Here is a 19,610-nt window from a genome sequence, read left to right as displayed (position 1 = left end):
CTGTGTGAGCCTCTCAACCGAGCGTCATCCTGGGAGACACTGGCTTCACATCAGCAAAGGTCAAAAGAGTCATACGAGATCTCTCCGGAGAAGCAGGAAGGGGAAGTTTCTGGCTTCAGAGAAGAGACAAGGACTGGGTCAACCAAGAAGCCACTTTGCGGCAGGGAGACGTCCCTGTTATCAAACTGATGGAGGGAAGTGTTTATTCGCACTTTGCACTGTTGTTTGGGGGCAGAAATATGTGACTGGAACGAGGAATGAAATAAAAGCACAAAATAATACGTTTTATATTTCGGAGTGGATCTTTTCTGCATCTTTTTTTCCATTTGCTGTACGCATCCATCCATCTGTCAATCATCCCAGCCTCTCACTGTTATTTGTGGACGAGATGAGTCATCCAGAGGCCTGATCATCACACCTGCCATCCCACACTTTACACGTCCCCCACCGGTCGCTGTGAGCGGTGTGCAGACCGTTACATCACGAACATAACGTTAGGCTTATATACCTACAGCACCTGTCTAATTGTCCGACCACTCAACTACATGTCACTCTTTTCACACACATTCATACGCTTATCAAAGGCCTACAAGGCCACCAATCAGCTAATCATTCACACATACAGTACAGCTCCGGTATCAGGAGAAGCCGAGACATCAAACCACCAAGCTTTCAATTGAAGGGCGACCCGCTCTACCTCTGAGCCACAGCCGGGTCTTCAAGTTCCCTTTAAGTATTTTAGAAGGTTGTGAGCCACTATGAGCAATCGATGTGGACATTTGAGTCATTGTTGATATTAAAAAGGCTCGTATACACTTCTATGGACGTTGGTACGATTTCCTAACAATTCAGGTTGAAACACACAAAATGGAGATTAAACAGGACTATATTTTCCTGTTGAAAAGAAAGAAAGACTAGGGCTAAACCTAGCATGTGGCTAACCGCTTCAGGTCAATGTGCGCTTTTGTGGGCAACACTGGAAGCGTGGTGTGTGCGTGACGGCTGCGGGACGTGTTCAGTTTCATCGAAAAAGTAGAGAATAGGAGGCTCGCCAAAATACACGGTGAAAATGAATTGTGATGAGTCTTATTGATCTCTGACAGCAATATCAACATCTCTTCCTGTAGTGAAAGTCACAGGCATGGAGAGTAAAGTACGTCAACACTTCCTGTATGCTTTTTCAAAGTAAAAGCCCGATCTGGAATTCTGACTCCCCTCGTTTGTACACAATGCTTTTATTTTGAAGTGTTTCCCAGGCCGTTGGTGTTACTTGGCTCTGAAAGTACCGTCACTCACTCACCGTCAGTCAGTCACATACAGACCCAAGTGTAGGGCTGACCCCGGTGGACAGCCAAAAATGTTGTGCTGCGTTATAGATCTCATTGTTAGCATTACAAATTGCTACAAGGAGATCAGATAGCTATGTCACGTTTGGAGAGGACCTAGATGCAGACTACGAAGAGTCCAGGTAACAAAAGTCCATCTTAAAGTCCAGCTACACAGGTGAAAACACAAGGAGCTACGAGAGTGACACAAAGAGAAAACACGGGGGGATTGACAAAAGGTTTGACACAACTTTTCACAAAGATAAGACGATGAACTGGCACAGGGACAGAGACGACAGAGACTAATGCTGCGTTCCAGAAAACTGGGAACTCGAGAACTTCCCAGGAGACATTTCCGACTTCCGATGGCGAAGTCGGGGTAGATGAATCTGCTCCGAGTCTGTTCACAAGTAGGAACTCCGACTTTGAATGGCGTTCCAGAGGTCGGAAATATGCTGCGTTCAGACTTCCAGAAATTTGTCTGGAACGCAGCATGAATACACCGGGAAGGTGAAGCTAATCAGGCACAGGTGAGACAATCAAGGGGCAGGTGAAAACAATAAGGGCGGGGCAGATAATCAAACAAAGGCAGGAAGTGGAACATCACAGGGGTCGTAAATAAAATAAAACAGGAACATGAACATACAAATGAAGTACACAACCGAACAACTCATGGAAAGCTGTGAATCTTCAGGTGTATTTTTCCCAACATTTCGCAGCCAGCATCTTGTCTGAAATTAAGAATACCATAAATAATGTTTCTGTTCCCTCGCTGCCTCCGTGTTTGGTTTGGATGAAGATAATTGTTCCTTTTCCTCACTTGTGTTTGAATATTTTATGCTAATTGTTCAGAGGTATTTATCAGCGCGAAGCAGAGCGAGCAACAGCCTGCAGCAGATAACAAGACACCGCATCTCTTCCTCCGAGCTCCCACTGAGCTCACCTGCGTGTGTGTGTGCGTGTGTGTGTGGAGGCCGGTGTGTGAAAGAGTGCTCAGGGTGTCCCAATAGACAGTATGAAGCTTTGTCTACGAACCCCCACTTTACCCCCCCCGGCCCCAAGAGAAGAATAGGGTCAGATTGAGATTCAAGTTCACCGCCATCAAGGACCCGTCCACAGCTGTGATCACCACGCACACACACACACAAACGCACGCTTCCAATCCGCATTCAAAGAGGGAGTCTTTGGGGAGAGACAATAGCAGCACATGCATATATTTGGACATGTAATGAGGGCACAGCCCACCAATTAAGGAGGACTGGTGTGTGTGTGTGTGCGTGTGAGTGTAAGTGTGAGTGTAAGTGTGAGTGTAAGTGTGTGTGTGTGTTCGGACCACTAGTCCCGGCAGGGGATGGAGACGAAACCCAGCGGAGGGGAACCGACCCCATTCAGAGCTGGTAATCCAATTCTGAGAGCTGTCTTTCAGAGGAGGAGGAGGATTGGTGTGTGTGTGTGTGTGTGTGTGTGTGTGTGTGTGTGTGTGTAGAAGTAGCCGAGAGTAGTTCTTTAATGTCAATGCAAAGCAGGGGAGGGGTCAGATTACTCCTCTTCTCCCTCGTGTTGTAACCGCTCATTTGTTTTTTAAATCCCGCTCTCTCAGAGGGAGGGAGGAGGGGGAGACAGCGGACAGTTAAGACCACCGCCTCACCTCCCCCCCACACTTTTGTTCGATAACCCAATAACTAAGTGCTTTTATCCGAGGCTCAAGTTTCATGCCTTCTTTTTTTTTGGGATCTTGAAGATGACAGAGAAAAGAGAGGAGAAAGAAAAGTTTCCTCCAACTAAACTTTTCAAACAACCTCAATCTCATGCTTTGTCATTTTGCTTTTATAGGAAGTTAATATTTCTTTTGCAATGCTCGCCAAATAAAAGCTTCTTAAAGATGGGACAACATCAGCAGTCATCTCCACGGCCGGGCCTGTCTGCTTTTAAACCGCAGAGTACCAAGGACAGGCTGAACAACACGTTTCAGATTGGCAGGTTTGAGATGTCACAAACCTAAGGAGCAAATCCCGTTAAAGGGGCTTTATGTAAGATTTTACATATATTCATCAATCAAATATCATTTTTTATTGCCAATGTGTGAAGCGATAGTAGAGGGACTGATAAATTGAGACCTTCCCCAACTTCCTCCATTGCCTCTAGAGTCAAACTAGAGTCAACATCAACAGGGCGAATCATGGAGACCTTCGATCGCTTTTGGGGATCAAAGCAGACCCACAACTTATTGTTGTCATAGAAACAAAACCTGCATGCCGCGTTCTCTCACTTGGTGCAGCATTTTTTTCTGTCACAGCACAAGTGCTTCATCCCAGCTCTCTCCAGCCGCCCTGCCCCGCCTGGCTAATGTTCGCTAATGCTTGGATGATTTACTGGTTCGCCGGCGTAATTTGCCGTTTGGTTACGAAGCACAATGCCGGAGTCATACAGTGTATTTATGTTAGAGCTAGTTAGCTAACCTTAGCATGCTTGCTAATGTTATGACTACCAAAATAGTGTGTATGTCATTTATCTAGCTTGACAAATAACTTTGCCAGCTAAGGTGACAAATGGTGTTGATCTTGTATATTATGTAGCAGAACACATAAAAGAACCACTTCAGGGATACACGAGCCAGCTGTAACCGTCATCGCAATTTTTGCAAACTCACTACTGACGGATAACGTTAACGTTACAACTGCTAATTACTACATTTCAAGCTAGCTAAGTTTCAACAAGTCGCCACTAAACGATGGCAGAGACGTTTTGTTGGTGGTTGGAAATGTGCATAGTGGGCGGGGACTATGCGGATTCTGGAATTTTTAATGAAGGAGATGCCTTCGAGGATTTTTAAGGTAATTAAAAGTATTTTGCAGAAAAAACAGATCAGACACAATTTAAAATTTCAGGCAGAGCATTTTATGTGTCTTAAAACACGACTGGAGCAGCTCTTTAAGGGTTTCTTCCATGGAGGCCATGTTGCTGCTGTAGTGAGTACCAGACAGTGGAATTCATCTCTGCTCTGATTGGTTCAGTCTGAGAGCAGATCGACTCTCAGTCATTACAACCACCTGAGAGTTGAATTAGATACTTCTGATAGTTTGTTCAACAGTGCTGTTCCGACGACATCACATTTCAAGGAGCTGATTATCAGCACAGTGTGGTTGTTTTCTCTGACTTTTGCTGCTTAAAAGGAATAGTTTCCTGTATGCATCCATCCATCCGTCAATCATCCCGGCCTCTCACCGTTTAACACTTTCATTTGTCGATTACAGACAAGAGATTAGTCATCCAGAGGTCTGATTATCACACCTGCCATCCTACACTTCACACCTCCCCCACCAGTCGGTTCTAGCTGACAAGAGCAGTCTGAGCGACACTGAGTTGTTTAAATTAACTGTTACATCACATACTTAACGTTTGTGGTAAAGAGACAATATACCTATATAGCACCTTTCTAGTTGTCCGACCACTCAACCTGCTGATGTGCAGTCCAAAGTATCCAGTCGGTTTAAGCTGATAAGTAGCTCGCATCAACGCTAGCTAGCATCAACAAATGACCAGTACCCACCTCAGCATAGAGTCGTTCTAGCATTCAATTTATAGGGATTTGTTTGGTTTTGTTAGCCAACACACGCTTGCTAACTATCACATTAGATTTGCTAGCTAGCTAACATAACAAAATACTGTCCTGTAACATCAGCACCCTCACCCAGACTCCCAAAGGTGATTCAGCTGGTAAATTGCTAGCTTACATACTTAGCTGGCTAACCTCAGCGTACTTGCTCCCTAATTGTATAGCTAGCAAACCATAATGTGAGTGTATAGCTGTGTCCCTACTCAGGGGCGTCACAGCGACACGTAGAAGACTGTCCCATTTTGAAGGCTCCTTCATATGCGGGCAACAAATGCATCCTACTTTTCCCGGGCCATGAAGGATCCAACAGGTGCAGCCTTCAGGGCCCAATTTACTCAACATTATGATAGCATGTTAGCCCGCTAGCTACCTGTTGTTGGGAGACAGGAGACCAATTTGGTGATGCAAGGTTTAGGGAGGGAACAGCTGGTGATGCAAGCAGGAAATCCTCCATTGACCAGACCGTCTCATTTCAGTTCAGCCTTAGCGTCTACATGGGCAAAGAATGACCCATCTTCCCTAGGCCGCGTCCTTCGAAGGATGCAGCCCCCGAATTGAGAAACAAGTATTCTGTAAGTTGGCTAGCTTGTCAAATCACTAGCTAACGCCCACTAAACTGTACTATGACAGACAGTGTTCATTTTATCCAACAATGAACAATGTAGCTAACTGTACAAAGCACAGTTGTGTAACTAGTGATGGTTGTCAATCATGTTCAGTCTCATGGTTGTAACTTTACTGATTGAGCCAATGCTAAGGGTGCTAGCTCGCCCAGGATGCAACAGGATGCTAACTGCAGTTCAGCTAACGAAGATCAATGTGATTAGCATCTTTTTACAACAAAAACAGACAAACTTTAAGCTGCATTAGGAGATAAGATTAATGTTAATAATGTTAGAAAGGGTTTTAAACCAGGGTTTTTTTGTGGTGAAATCTGCAGGAGGTGAGTTCAGGAAGTAGGCGAGAGGAAAGTGGAGTTGAGCCCTCTGAATGATGTATGGACAGATGCTTTGGACTGCTGCATTATTGAAGCAAGGCAACAGAAAACAAGGCCCCTCCTCGATGAAAGATGCAGTCTCTCTGACACTCTGAGACCAACACACCTCACTTGATGTGAATCATAATTTTTCTCAAAAAACGCTGGAACACAGACTCGGGATGCATAATTCAGCTGTGTTTTGTCAAGTCGGAGGTGTCAGAGTAGATGGAGAGATTGTGTGAGGAAAAAGGTGATGTATTTACACTTGCATTTTCACTTTTGGCGTTCTTTGAGGGGATTCTTTTTGCCAACAATATATTTTCTCTTTTTCGGCAACAGAAATGAGATTATAAAAGTGAAGGCCAAAGGATTTAAGAGAAATTGGGATTGCGGAGAGAAAAGTAGGTTTGAGAGAAGATAAATGAAACAATCTGTGTCTTAGAGACATGAAAGAGAAATAAAAAGAGGGTCTGATAATGAGCGGGGCGAGGGGTCCCCTGTAAAGCCCACCAGGTCTCCGCAGACTGCTGGAAGAATGGAGCGCTGCAACAGAGCACCCTTTATTTTCTTTGTGAGCCCGGGAAACCGGAGATGCTCCTCCGCTCGGCTACTGAGTGACATCAGCCGCTTGGGGAGAAGACACACAGAAAAAAAAAAAAACTTCCATTAAAAGACACTCTGGAATAGACACACACACTCCCACACACCACCCACTGCTTCCACACAAACACAGACATCCCAGAATCCCCTAAATGCCTAAATATTTGCATATACTCCTGTTCCAATTATCCTCCTGTCTTCCTCTCCTGCTCTTTTATCTGCGGGTGAAGACAGGTCTATGTGAGGTTTAATGAAAGTGAGACAGGCTCCGTCATCTCTCTGACACCGCCTGCTGCCTTTCTCATTATGCTATTATAGCAAAAGAGGAACAAAAACAAAAGGGCTTCAGTGAGGCTGTAGGCGTAGTGTGTGGAATCAATCAAAGTTAATAATATACAAAGACTGAGCATAATGCTCGTCTTTGTACACATGTGAAGACGTGGAGAAATCAGGGAAGTAAGTTTTTCATCTGTTGGTTTTTACCCAAAGCCAATCTTACTTTACCGGGAATCAAAGTAATACCTCAATCCTAACTGGATTTGTTGCCTGAACTGCATCGTCAGCTGCACGTGACAGGTGAAAACGTCATACAGATATAATCCAATTTGTGGTAAAAGAACAGTAATGCTGACTCTGTGCCCATGGTTACGAGAGTGGATTTTCGGGGACGCGAGTGAGTGGTCACGCAACAAACATTTTATGACAAATCAGGTTGACAAGGGACTAGTTTCATAATACATGTCTGGTTCTTAGTCTATAATGGCAGTTGAAAACCTGAGTTATATAGGATGATTAGACTTCAGCTCAGGTGTTTCCTAAAAATGTATTAATCTTCCTGCGGTGATAGCGCCCCCAGTAGGTGCAAATTTTTGTACAGACGTACACGTTTTAAATCATTCATCATGCTGTGGGTAGTCTATTTTCCATCACAGCGTCTGCTACCATATAATATCCCTTTCCCACCTAAACCGCAGGTTTTTCAGACTGGGAAGGTTTCCACTCATAAATGCCGATTGTCTCTGTTCCCATTGCCAGTGAAGTATACTCCTGTCAGTCTCTTTTCTGCTGCGTCACCGTCTGATGTCACAAACGAGCACGAAACAGGGTTAGTGAACAGTGAAGATGTTACGGTGGTTAGGTCTTTATTGTATCTATTACTCATTCAGTCTATTTATTAAACTCGGCGGTGACAAATTTGGAACGATGTTCGAGCGCTGCTCGGACGGAGACGGGCGGAATTTGTAGCTGAGAGAGTCGCAGAAGTTACCGACGGAGCATAGCATTGCACCCGAAAGAGGGCGGAGATTAATGTGTCGACACAGGTTTTGTGTTCCCATCAATGCAGATAGGAGCCGAGGCGATAATTACCTGGGTCTGAATGCCGCTTGGCGGGTTTTTTGACCAGAGGGAACGCACCTTAAGAAAGACTACTCATGCTAGCTAGTTAGCGCTATTCTTTAAAAAAGCTTTAACTTACAGACTTTAGTACAAATTTTGCAGCCCTATTTGGCCTCCCAATGTTGAATCGCTAATGCTAATAGCTAACAGCATTCTCCAGTTGATTATAGGCTTCACCATGGTGTATGCTAGCAGTTATCACTTAACAAACGCCCACACAGTGTCGAGGCTTTGCAAACAAAACTTTTATATACAGTCTACAGCTTTGTTAAGAGCTCTGTAGGGCTGCTAAATGTTGATTTCAGCACGCTAACATGCTCACAATGACAATGCTATCATGCTAATGTTAAACAAAGAGCAATATCCCTCCTTAACATGTTAGTTCAGTGTTTTAGCATGCTAGCATCAGCTAATTAGCACTTAACATTGGTTTTTAACAGGAGTTTTGTAGGTAAGGAATCGGATAAACTGAAAATTTTAATTTGTGTATCACTACATTAAACGTTAGCAGCTCATCAGAGGTGATACATTGATAACATTGATATCACACATTTTCAGGGACCTTTAGTTTCTGAGAAACATATTTTTAAATGAATAATTGTTCAGATATTTCAGTCTGGAGCAAAGTGGTGGACTGACCGAGAGCTTGACATTGCTATCTAGAGCCACGCTGCTGGCATGGCTAAAACCTAGTAATGCTACAAAATACTTTTATACCCAAAAACTGAAGTGAACTCAATTTCAGTCAGACTTAATTTGAGTGTATTTATGAAATTAATCATGCAAGTTCACTAAAATGGCCGTATAATTATGAATGATGAAGGTATAATTTGTCTCATACCTAGCAGGTGTAACGAAGCTAACAGCAGCAGAGTCAATTAGCCACAGTCTGTTCACACCCACAGAAGAGGTCTAATCAAGCAGGATAAGTGGAAACACCTGTGTGGGTGGCCATTGGGTTTGAAGGCACTTCAAACCTGGAACATTTAACACCAGAGTCACCTGCTGACAACTGACATAATGAGATTGGTTTGTGTTGTGCTGCTAATTTTGTTCAGCAAGAAAGCAGCAGACAAGGGAGAAGGATTTACACGCAGCAGGAATCCTTTGAAAATATGAAATGTTTGGCTGATGCTCGGCTCATTAGTGAGTTTCACAGCTAAAAAGTAAAAGGGCTCAGCAGCTTGAATCTGTTGCTCATTCAGCCGTGCTTTAGTCTAAAAAAGACCCCTAATTAACCAAAGATACACAGAAAATCAAACCAATTTCAGCCAAAAGACATACTTTGACATCTCAGTTTATCTGTGAGATCAAAGCCACCCGGACTGTTTCTGTCAGGTTAAAACACTTAATCTCCAAATTGTCAGCATTTTAACAACTATATCAAACAGGAACATCTGCAGTTTTTTCTGAAATCAGTCTGCCTTCTTTTATAACCCAAACTCTGATTTCTGAAGCTCATCAATATGACACTACTTTGTACTTTGTACTGATACTCGCGCAGCGGAGCACTGGCCCAAGCTGGATTCGCGAGATCACAAGATCGCGGGAGAACTACATTATCGCGCAAGAATTGAGAAATCACGCGATAACATCAATGTTAGCAGAGCAACACACAAACTACAGTTCAGTTTGCACATCTGAGGTTGATCATCTGCTCATTTAGAAATCATTCCGTGATTTTTGTGCTTCTACCATGGAAGAGTACACGACTTAATTAAAAGTGTTCTTTTTTTGAGATTTCAGTGTGTTGATCTTAAAATAAACGGGAAAAAACGGGAGTCTGTACCGGTCTGAACATGGTGTTTTATTTTGAAATGACCGGATGCTGTATGCTGCTTTCGTGTGTGACTTCCTGTTTGGAACGATCTGCTCTGTTCAGCTTGACGCGTGTTTGAAGCATCCTCCGTCAAAAATAGACCCGGCGCATATCTTTAGCGGAGCAGAACGGAGACGCGCTTCTAGGATGCACCGGAGATGGGCGCGATCGACTCCGCAAGTCGCGGCGCACGCAGAACGCGCCGGAGACGGATCCTGTGGAATCGAAGGGTTACATTTATTAGATCTTTCTTCATCCTGTCTACTAAATTGTTCTCTAATTGTGTCATTTTGCACCCACAGTGAAAAGTCACACAGCAGCTTTAATTATTATTATTACAGCAAATACGACTGTCAATGCAATTGCCACCATTACTTCCTACATAGCTGCTTTGTACTATTGTTATTATCATTCTCTCTTTGCATTTAACCCTTAAACACTTTATATTGTATATTTCACTTATATTTGAGTTGTTATTTTGTATTAGTTGTATGTTGTGCTGTAACTTTGGAGCAATCTGGCAATCTAGACGTTCCTTTGGGATTCATAAAGTTCTATCCTATCTCATCTCTTACCAAATGCACTGTCCGTGGGTGGTTGTCTATTTCATGTTGCCCAAGTTTAGTGTGGGACAATGATTATTTATTTTTGGCATCAGGGGGTTTTCTACCTTCATTGCTATTCCAGCCGGGGGGCAGATAGCATTTTTGGCTAACAGGCTTGGACCGGTAATCTGGCAAATTGAGCAAATTCCAAGAAACTGTCGAGGTCAAATTTCAATCTTGTTTACTACGGACACGTGCGGAATATTTCATGCTACATTCAACTGTATTGTTGGCAAAAAGCATCTACACTCGTGCTGTCTTAGATATTTGTAAGAGCATTGTTGGACGAAGCCTGGAAACTATCAATTTAATTGCCAATGATTTCTGAACTGTATTTGTTGTGCATATGAGGAAACGATACTTCAATTTTTGGATCACCAGAGGAATCAGCCGCTTTAAATTTAGATTTAATTACATGGTTCACCACCATTATTGTAAATGACATGCCGCTCACACTGTTCTATTAAATCACATTACAGTGTTTGCTACCGATGATTAAAAGGAAACTTTCTCTTCCCAGCTTCAGTCAGTGGTGTTTTGTATGCTCTTTGTAGCTGTGCACACCTACACACACAGCCAGCAGCTGGGGTTTATGTCTTTCTTTATGTTTGGAGCTAATGAATGTTTAAGGACGAGTTTTCACAACCAGCCAATAAAAGCAGCTAGAAAAACTCAGACAGTTGTGGATCCATAGAGACAGAAGCTTCCCCGACAGAAAAAGACTCTTTGCTGGGGGACACATGTAAGGGTGTATATATAGCATGCATATGTCTCAATACACACACGTCTGCTCAGTAAAACATATATCACACACACCCCCTCGGGATTGTCCAACTCGTCTCCAGTTTGAAAAGAACCACATGTCCCTCGGAGGTTTCCTCTCCTTTCCCTCTCTCTTTCGCTATCGAGCGGGCTTCACTCTGCAGAGAACAAAGTGTTTGTTTTATTTTAGATCAAAGCTCCTGTGTGGGCACGGGGTCAGAGAGCTGCGCGCTGCAGAGGGAAGTATGAGGCGTGTGTTGAGCTGCGGTCATGGGAGTCTCGGTAAACACTGAGGCCGTAGGTGGAAGCTTTGGGTCCGCGTTTGATTCATCCTCTGGAGCCTCTGCAGTTCGATAAAGACGACAGCTGTGGGTTTTTTCCTGTGAATATCTGTGTATTTTCTGGCATGTAAATGTTTCAATGTGGGATGCAACAGCTGCGTCAAAGCGTGCATACCTCCATCTATAAAGTTTAAATAACTTTGGTAGGATTGGATTAGAGTAGTGTGCAGTACAAGCAGGGTAAGAGATGTGTGTGCGGTGGACAGATTAAGTGTGTTCTCAGTGGGGGTGTGTGATCAGCAATCAGCATAGGCATCCGGCACACAACCAGCTTGATAGCACATGATTTCTTAATGTGTTTCCTCTCATTTCTGATCTTTTCACTGAAACTCATCATCCATAATCATCACTTTTCCTCATTTCCTTCTGTTTTAACCCCTTTTAGCTTCCAAAGCTTTGATGCAAGGTTGCTCTCAGCGTTTCCGTCATATTTCTTCAAACTTGAACGCATCAAAATACCAGATGGTCGGTGGCCCAAAGAGCTCTCCAGTGCTTCAAGCTGCTAAATTATTTTGCTGTTTGCTTTGCCGCTTGCCTTGTGGTTGTTGATCTATTTAGAAGGAACATTTGGAAATTTTAGAAAACAGTGGCAAAATGAGTAGACTGCAAGGAAGTCAGAGAAACTGTTATGTAACTCCTGGAACCGTCCATGAAACCACAATTAGTCATCTTTAAATGTCGGACTTTGTTAAACCTGCAACAACTGATTATTTTAGCCACTTGGGAAAGCAAAAAAACTAAAATGTTTTCACAAGTCGTAACATTCGGATTCATTGAGAGTTGTGTTTCTGACCACCTTACAAATGTCGGCCTCTTTTAGTTCTGATTTGGTCCCTACCAACTCCTGAGGGAAAGTTCTGTAAAGTCGCTGTATCTTTAAAACAATGGATGACCTATTTGACATTGTTTCACATTGTCATTTTGTAATTTATTATCATAGAAGTTGTACAGGTTGACCAGGAAAAGCAGGACTAAAACTCATGATGCAGGAGACGTAGATGTAGACGTATCAATGGGTGCCATTAGTCGACCTGGTAGTCGGCTAGACTGGCTGCAGATAGATTCCTTGAAGCTCTTGTGCTGCTCCAGCAGTTCTCTGATGGTAAATGGTAAATGGACTGTATTTATATAGCGCTTTTCTAGTCTTTGCGACCACTCAAAGCTGCTATTACACTACATATCACACCATTCATACACTGATGGCAGAGGTACACTGATACCTAAAGCGCCCAACTGTCAATCAGTTATCACATTCATACCCGTTGGCTATGCCACCAGGAGCAATTTGGGGTTCAGTGTCTTGCCCAAGGACACTTTGACATGTAGCCTGAGGGTGCTGGGGATCGAACCTCCGACCTTCTCCGACAGACGACCGACTCTACCACTGCGCCACAGCCACCCAATCCAAGACAGATTGAAGTAAGTAGTAGTAAGTAGTGGTTTGTCATGGTGGTCGATATGGCTGCCTCCCGTCTGCACTGAATCGGAGTTGGCTGAGTCCATTGTGGCCATTTCTTACTGCAACAACAGAGCTTAAACAAAGAAAAGCAAGACTCAAATGCATGACTCTGGAGACAAACTTTGATGCAATAAATCAGTCGTGACAACACCAAACACAGCCGAGCAGAATCACTGATCTACGATATGCGTCACCATTTGTTAATTAACATTAGCAGATACAAGCAGTCCAAGTGTCTTGGCTTCGTCTGTTCACCATTGGCTACAGGATGTGGGTTGCAAGCATCTAAAATACTGCTCTTCCTTATTGAGAGCAGCCAGTTGAGGTTTTTTGAGCCTCCTGGATTCAGTTTTGTGAAAAACGAACTCTCTAGGAGAAGACCGAAGTCACAGTTAAGAGAGTATTTTAGAAGTATGGCCTGGTCCAATAAAAGATGGGCCAGGGAAAGCCAGGGAGAAGGGTGTTTAGGGTTTCTTTTCTAAACCTGCTACCACCCAAACCGAGACCAGCGATGGATGGATGGATGGATGTTGTTGCAGAGGCTAAATGTAGTTTCAAAGCTATCAGACACCAATTGAAACACAACCCATAGCCTCTCCTCCTACTGCCTTTTCTCACTCCTGGCGTTTCCATTTGCATTCACTGACAGCTTTGGAGGTAGCCATCCCCTGTGATACTGTTTAATTAAGGCGTTTGTGAATCCACATGTCAGTGCGTGTCACTTTGTGAGTCAAGTCACGCATGAGCTGCGTTTTCCTGCAACACTGTTGAGCTCGTGCTGAAGTATTTGTTTATTTCATGTTAATGCAGACACCATTTATCTCCTCTTTCTCCCTCAGGCATCCATCCACATCCCACATACACACTAGAGAAGGAGGAGGGATGGGTACTAATTAAGTCGCTCACAGAAATGAGACCTAACCCCCATCCTCTCACTGGCTCATGTAAACAGAAACAACAACAAGAATTGGTTGATGGATGTCCATCCGTCTGTCCCTCTGGCTAATATTTGATCACTGTCCCGGCCGTCTGTTGTGGGAGATCAGAGGCAACTTAAGTCCACTCAACACACACAGTCAGGCTTTTTCCTCACATGTCAGACCCTCTCATCGCTCCACAATTCATTCCATCCATCCAACCTCTTTTCCCAACGTCTGTCTATGTGGAAGGCTGCATTATGTCCAGAGAGTGGCAAGGAATATGAGGATGTGATGGCAAAATGGCCCCAGTGCGCCATGCTAGAAACAAAAGCAGCATAAGTTCCCCGTTAGAGAAACATTTTATAAACACGACACAACAACCGAATGTGCAAGACAATGAGACAAACTGTCTATAGGATGCACTGCTAAGGGGGAAAGATAATGAAGTGCAGGTCACTCTTACCTCTTACCTTACCTCACTGTTAGTTTGTTTTTCTCCACAGCAAAGGTGAGGTAAGAAATGCTCTCTGTCTCCAAAGGTGCAAAGTGTAGAATGCTTTAAATGCGATAGCTAGCTGAGACAGCAATCTGGACAACTCTCTAAAAACTCAAAGTAGGTTCATTTAAGTTAAACGGACTTGAGCCACTTTCACACACTCCTGAAAGTTTCCCGACCTTGTCCGAGTGGGCTGCATGTGTGATAGCAAATGGCCGGATTTTTCAGCTGGTTGAGGCGGGGTGAGGCCATGTGTGAACGCAGCAGGTAATAGTCTGATGACGTTTACCGATCATGCGACCAGTGCAAAACCAGAAGAGCGACTCGTCTACAAAAAAAAACCAGGTTGAAGAAGAAGGATCATTAACGACAACAGCTAAGATGTATGCAAATTGGATAGATGAAGAGATTCGGGAGTTCTGGCTGTGAGGGCTCATGACGAGATCGTTTGCCAGTTGCGGCGAACACAGTGTACGTTTCACATCATATGTAAATCTGAAAATCTCCTGCTGTGAGGGTCGTGTGTAAAAGAAATCTTAAAATCTTCATAAACTCACTCAAACACACTTTGATAGCGATTTCAAGTTCGGCACGTGCAGAGTGGAGACACTGGAGAACAACCCACTCTTTGTTTCAGCCCCCAGGAGCCTAAAATCAAATGAATTAATCAGTCAAATGGTTTTTACCTTCCAACACCAACATGTTGAACATCTCTTGCTTCCTCTAATATCTGTGGAGCCCCTGTAAGGTCAGAGGAATGCTTTGTCCCTTGCAATACCTTTGCCTGATTCTTGTGTTGGTCCTGTCCAGTTGGAACGCAATGCCAGTCCAGTGAGATGCTCTGTGGATGCTTCAGGAAGATGAAATGATGGGACACCTTACATTATCTATCTGTGGTAGTTGGATACAGTTAGATTGCCAAAACAGCTACAGACTTGTGTGGCTAGGTAGATCTTACGCAATCAGCTAACCTGAAAACTTAGAAATCCTGAGCAAATGGAAGTTTAGCTACCCACTCTCGCCATTTCCTCTGAACTTTTCTACTTTTTAGCCTGGAAAAGCTGTGACTCTCTCACCAGCCGAGGTTTAACTCACTCAATTATATAATTCCTGCCTCAGAGAAACACATGTAAAACTATAAACTCCATCTCTGTAGAGGGGAGAGTGAAAGAAAGAACAAAAGGTAGATTGGATGTCAGTGGCACCCCTGATGCCGGCGGAGCGGTTATTCAGAGAGGGGATGATCACACATTATCAGGGATAAGCTGCTCTAACAGCCCACCCAGCCAGCCTCCTGCTCTGCTGCATTGTTCCAACACACTCTGACTCACAAAAGGCAAAAATACATTAAAACCTCGGTGCTGCGGTGCCTCCTTGCTCTCTGTGACTCACAAAGCTGGACTACATTTAGCCTGCAACATCCGTCGCCAACACAGCCTGACAAAAGAGCTGGAGAGCTGTGTGCATCTGCCTGCTGGTGTTAACGCTGAGATATTAAAGCATGGCAAAAAAAAGAGGTAAGAAATTAAATATTATGAAATTGTCATGAACGGGAACTGGGCCCATGCAGCTACAGTGACCAGGCAGGATGGCTGGCAGATGCAAAAAATAAGAGATATTTAATGACAGGAAAAGAAGCCTTACAGGTCTAGAGTCAAATATAGAACAGACTAGGATTCACCCTCAGGGAAAACAGACACATACAATGAACTCGCAGAGAACAAAGAAAACCAGCTTGATATGCTGCTGAGCTGAAAATGAACAACAGGTGTGTGGGTAGGAGAGCCCTGGCTGGTAAACAGGTGAAACTAATGAGGGCAATCAAACCAGAGGGAAAGACGCAGGGGCAGGAAGTAAAACAAGACATGACACACATGGGGCTAGAACTTACAAAATAAAACATGAAGGCCGGACCGCCAATGGAGGACCAGGAGCACGTATCAGCCTGACCATTAACAGAGGACCAGGAGCGGGTATCAGCCGGACCATCAACAGAGGACCAGGAGCAGGTATCGGCCGGACTGCCAATGGAGGACCAGGAGCACGTATCGGCCGGACTGCCAATGGAGGACCAGGAGCAGGTATCGGCCAGACGCCGACAGAGGACCAGGAGCAGGTATCGGCAGGACGCCGACAAAGGACCAGGAACAGGTATCGTCCGGACCGCCAACAGAGGACCAGGAGCAGGTATCGGCTGGACGCCAACAGAGGACCAGGAGCAGGTATCGGTCGGACGTCGACGGAGGACCAGGAGCAGGTATCGGCCGGACCACCCACTGAGAAGTAGGGGCTGGTGTCGGCCGGGACACAGATGGACAACCAGGGGCTGGTGTCTCTGGGCAACTGGGACTCTGAGGTCCTGGGTGGGTGACTAGCTGTGTTGCGGGGGTTGGATAATTATAAACTGGCTGCTCTCAGTAATAATCGTGGAGTGCACATCTGTTAGAATGCACTCTTCTATGTTCCCCCAAGACTTAATATGAATGATGATCCTGAGTCCATTAGTCAGTTTACACCACTTTATTGCGTGTGTGTGTGTGGTTCTGTAATAAACAGTAGAAAGAAGCCATGCCAGGAGTATTCACAAAGTCTTTAAGCCACTCAGGCAAAGAACTCTTTACCCAAGGTTTCTTGGATGCTTCTCTGTGTGCCATACTAAGCACTGCTTCTTTGTAGTCTTTGTAAGTGTCCTTCTTCGTCCATAATAACTACAAACAAGCAAGAATCTACTAAATCAAACAGTTCTTCAAAAAGGTCATTCGGTCATGAAACCAGCTCAGTGCAAATGACAGCAGCTACAGTGACCAGGCAGGACGGCAGGCAGATGCAGAGGGAACCAGAGGGAAACACGTAGGGGCAGGAAGTAGGCCTAAAACAATACATGACACACATGGGGCCACAAGCTACAAAATAAAACAGGAAACACTTAAACCAAACTCAGGACTGTGACAGAAATGGCACATGAAGTTACGAAACCTTTTGAATTTGACATTTATTTAAAGTATTAGTGAGAAGTTTGGTTAAATTACTGTTTGAGATCGTTCCTCTGTATTTTTTATGATGGAGGTGTGTTTTGTTTTAACACACTTTGATTTTAGACTCCATATTCCTGACTCAACTATTATTGACATACCTGAAAGTATTAACTAAATCTAGATGGCTCAGGTGTGACTGAAGTTACCAAATTTTATTTTAGTTTGATGAAATTCTATGATAAGACTAAAGACAAGTCATTAAGGTCAGGTCAAAGCAAACTCTACGGTACTTTTATATGGTACTTCTTGGGCATCATTTTATAGCTGTAGATAGATTCGGCGGTCAAAAGTCTTAAAGAGAAATGTTCTTAAACTCTAGCCTGCAAGTCTAATAAGTTCTTTTTGACAAGTTAATGTTAAAGGTATTCAAGTCTTCATTACTTAAATTTCACCAGATTTTAGGCCAAGTTGCAAGTCTCCTGCTGTCTCTTTTAAAGTTTTTTGAGACACACATAAACAATAATCAACATAAGTATTTCTAACATAGTCACACAAAGTAGATCATAAGTTTAAAAGTATTTAAAAAGGTACTTTGACATGAAGCTATATAGTAAACAGAGACTTGACTTGATAATAAACGGTGAAGACAAAAAACACAACACTTAAACCTGCTAAAAGGTTACCCACAATACAACCAATCCAAAACACAACATTGACGTTACAAGTGCTAGGCTAAGCTAGCGGCAGCTGTGTTGCTAGCAGGATAGCATCACACACAAAGCGAACAAAGACAAAGAGCGTCCTTTACATGCAAACAGTCCAAAACACAACAGTAATCATACCTGTACACCTCCCAGCTGGTTTGCTAATGCGCTGGTAGGAAGATGAGGATGACACTTCTATAGCTGTACACAACCGTATTATGACTGGCGTTGTATTTCCGGTTTGACGGCAGGTTCGCAAAACCCGCCTTCAAAATAAAAGCCCCTAAAACCGTTTAACAAATAATACAGAAAAACGTAGATAAACCTTACAAAGTGAAAATCTACGATCATAAATTAGCATTTAATTTGACAGTTTTTGTCCTTTTAAGGGTCCCTTACAGTCAAATCAAGTCGAGTGCTGTAGTCTGTGTTTTGGATATCAGACTCAGTCACAAGTCTACAGCTCTCTCTTTGTCAAGTCATTAGGGGGAGGTCTAAGTGATGTCTCTATTCTTCATAAGAAAAGTCTTTCTGATCGGTGAGCTAGTGTCATGCCAATTTAGCCTTTAGAGGGACAAGTCAGCCTTTTGAATCAAAGTCAGGTCTCTGTTTGGCTTTATAAGTCTCATATTCCTTCAGACACATCCATATAAATCAATCAGGTTTACCAAAGCAAGTCCCAGGTCAAGTCATAGAGGTACAGACTGAGTTTTTCGTCTCAATGAACAAATTGCAAGTCAAGATGCAGTTGCACTAAAAGCGGAGATCCATGTCTTACAGACCTCAGAATGAAGTTGTTCTTGCTCTTCAGTGTGTTTTATTATAGAGGGTCAGCTCACAGTCTAGTCAGTTCTCAAGTCCTCATTTAAACAATCTGAAGTCCAAGTCTGCAGTTTTTCCAACAAGACGAGCCACAGTCAAGTAAAGATGAAGGGCTTCCAAGTCTATGAACTAGATTATAGTTGTTTAAGTCTCAGTTCAAATCAAGTCTTTAGGGGGTCAAGCATCAAGTCCTTTGATGCAAGTCTGTCTCTGTTCATTTTGGGCCGGCCCAAGTGAAATCCTTATTCTTCATTAGCAAAGTCTCTCTAAGTCTTACAGGTCACTGGTCTCATCTTTTGAGGATCGAGTTCTAACCTGAGAAAACAAAACTGTTAGTTCATCCTGCAGCCACTAGGTGGTGCTAATTTTGTGTTGCATATTATGGGCCTCATGGCTTGACGTTTGAGACCTTTAGGAGGACATTTTGGTTTTCCTTCCACTGCTTGGTAAAAGCCAATTGTGTCACTCTTCTACTGAAAGCATCTACGTCAATCCTCCTTTGGGAATCACTTTTAGCAGCATTGTCTGTAAGTACGGTTTTTAAGGCGCTTATGTTTACGCCAGTGTTTATAGTTTGTTTGGATGGCTGGGTTAGGCCACGTTTGCCCTCAATATGACCTACATCTGTTTAAGCTAGATAGATTTGGTGGTGGTGCAATGGTGCTCAATACATCCATCATTTATGGGAGTTATCTTGATGAGGGCAGAATACGTGTTATAACAAATACAGATTGGGGCCGACACAAAACAAGTCTCAGAGTTAAGGTTGAACAGAGATTATTGTAGCAA

Source organism: Semicossyphus pulcher, unplaced genomic scaffold, assembly GCF_022749685.1.
Source record: "Semicossyphus pulcher isolate SPU_LCO1_2020_fin unplaced genomic scaffold, fSemPul1.0.p SCAF_21, whole genome shotgun sequence".
In the NCBI taxonomy this organism is placed as follows: domain Eukaryota; kingdom Metazoa; phylum Chordata; class Actinopteri; order Labriformes; family Labridae; genus Semicossyphus; species Semicossyphus pulcher.
This window is presented reverse-complemented; position numbering follows the sequence as displayed.